Source organism: Felis catus, chromosome B4, assembly GCF_018350175.1.
Source record: "Felis catus isolate Fca126 chromosome B4, F.catus_Fca126_mat1.0, whole genome shotgun sequence".
In the NCBI taxonomy this organism is placed as follows: domain Eukaryota; kingdom Metazoa; phylum Chordata; class Mammalia; order Carnivora; family Felidae; genus Felis; species Felis catus.
In genome coordinates this window covers 70,231,694-70,234,202 of record NC_058374.1, presented here as the reverse complement: position 1 = coordinate 70,234,202, position 2,509 = coordinate 70,231,694, and the positions used below count along the sequence as shown (strand labels likewise).

The 2,509-nt window shown below is 46.4% G+C and overlaps 1 pseudogene; it reads right to left on the bottom strand.

Annotated features, from left to right (window-relative positions):
- Positions 1–333: 333 nt before the first annotated feature.
- On the bottom strand, positions 334–1,640 carry LOC101099730 (annotated as a pseudogene).
- Between the last annotated feature and the right edge of the window lie 869 nt (positions 1,641–2,509).

Sequence of the window (2,509 nt, the reverse complement as noted above, 5' to 3'; positions counted from 1 at the left end):
TTCCAGGCTCCAAACTGTGAACTGTGAAATCAAGACCTGAGCCAAAATCAAGACTCTGATGCTTTAACCCACTGAACCACCCAGGCGCCCCACAACAATTTTAACGACAAAAAAAAAAAGGCACTATTATGGTGCTCCAACAACAAACTCAAGTCTATAATAAATAGGGCTTGGATGAGCTGTGCATAAATACAGGTACAGTTACACTGAAAGCTGAGCTCCTCGGAAATCTTCAAAAAAAAAAAAAAAGAAAGAAAAGAAAAAGAAAAGAGTTCTGTTAATCCTCAAATGGTGCTGGGTATAATCAACTTTCTGTTACATGCACGCACTTAATCATTTGTTATCTAAGTGTGGCAGCTGCTGCTTACCATTTATCATTAAGGACTTTAATCTGACCATCTTCAACTTGTACTCTTTCTTGACCATTCTCGACAATGCTGTTTGTAGTGATTTTTCTGCCATTAACAATTTTAGTACAAGGTGATGTAGATTTGAGGTTACCCATCCCACTACCACCAAAGGCCATGGAAGAAAATGAAATGATCCCCATCCCAACCCGGTGACCTGATGAACCGAAGCAAGTAAATCCTGTATCAATGAAGAATATCCTCCTCCAAAAGATGGAAATCCACCAAAGGCAGAGGAAAACAACCTTTGCTTCAGCTCCTGCTTCTGCAAGGACCCCTTTGATCCCCCCCCCCCACCAAAAAAGTCCCCAAACGGGTCTTTGAAGAAGCCAAATGAAAATGGGTCCCTTAAGCCAAAAAATGTCCTGAAGACGTGGTCTGGGTTGTGATAGGTGAAGCCAAACTCAAAGGGACTGTCAAAACGACCTGCACCTCCACCTAATCCTTCTTTGCCGGATTTATCCTAGATGTCCCGAATCTGATAACACCTCATACGCCTCAGCTACTTGTTTCGGTTTTCTCTCCACTTCCTGTTTATTCTCAGGAAATTTTATCAGGACGCCACTTCAGTGCCAGTTTCCTATATGCCTTAATATCCTCGACCGAGGCATGACTCTGTCAGCCCAGAACTTCAGAGCGATCCACCAGGCCTAACAGGCTGCGGACTGAGGAAGAACCGAAAGGGCGCAGGAGCCACGGGAGGGGGGGAGAGGGCCTGCAGGAGTTGGGGGGGGCAAGAGTCGCGGGGAGAGGGGTGGACTTTGCAGCAGCCACGTGGGGGAGGGTGCAGGGGGGGGGGGGCGGGGATGGGGATGGACGTTAGAGGAGCCCTGCGGGAGTGGGGGAGTGGGAGGGGCAGGAGCCGCGGGGGCGGGGCATGCAGGAGACGCGGTGGGAGGGGGGGGGGTGTTGTGGGGGAGGGACATGACCGGAGGCTCCCGCTCCTCCCGAAGCTGGCGGCGCAGCGGCAGCTTTCTGAGCTCTCGGTTCTCTCCCTTCTCCTGCCAACAAGTGGTAAGTTGTACCTTTCTGATTCATCTGATTCCAAAGAGATAGATGCTTGTCCAGTGAACCCACATGTAACTCCACTTTTAGGTTCAGACTTTTGAAGTCAAAACTTTCGTACACGTCTATTCCATCATCTTTTTTTGGTTTGCTGGGTCGTGTTTTCCAGAAAACAAAGAATATTGGAAGAAGGCCCAGAAAGACTGGGGCAGGGCCGCTGTACGTCATGAATTTTCACATAGACTTCTACTTTCAAATAGTTTTATTTTCCCCCTTTGAGTTTGGAAAATGTTACTTTCTGAGGTATGTGTAACTAAGTTCTCCAAGCACCAGCACAAGGAGAGATGCGTGACCTGTTTGGTAGGGCAATTAGCTTCACTGTTAAGATCTGTGTGTTTTGTTGGTTTGTTTTTCTTTTTGTTTCTAGTCAGACCACTTACCTAAAGCTGGGATGAAAATTATACCTACACAAAATTTTAATGAATAAAAATACTGACATAATAGAAGTACAGGGAAAATGTCAGTATGGGAGTACAGGAATTTTGTATTGCATAGTGGCCTCTGAGTCCTGCAAAACTGGGTTCATAACCCTTACGTGGCCATTTTCTACCAGGGTCAACTTGAGCTAGGTACTTAACCCCTGAAAAGCCTCAACGTCCTCATCAGTAAAAAGGGCTATAAATGAGCCTACCCAACAAGGTCCTCGCCAGGATTAAATGAGATAATCCATGTAAAACACTTCACAGAGCGCCTGACGCATAGTAAGCACTCCATAAACACGTGTCGTGGTCATTTCTGAGACATGGGCCATCTGTTCTATAGGCTGGTTGTTACGAATGGGTCCTGGATGGAGATCATAAGACACCAAAACGATGGGAAGTCCTCTGAAATGCATAATGACTCTCAGTGGCAAATAAAGTGCTAATCTGTCCTCTATATACCACAGTCTGACCTTGAAAGTATTTTCCAGACTCTGGTGAAAGTCGTAGGAGCTCAGGTCTGCAGTCACAAAAGGAATGTGGCTCTTAAAAGCTTACGACAGACCGCAGATATGGGGCAGTTAACTTATCGAGAGGAAATGGGCTCTGGCTTTCTTT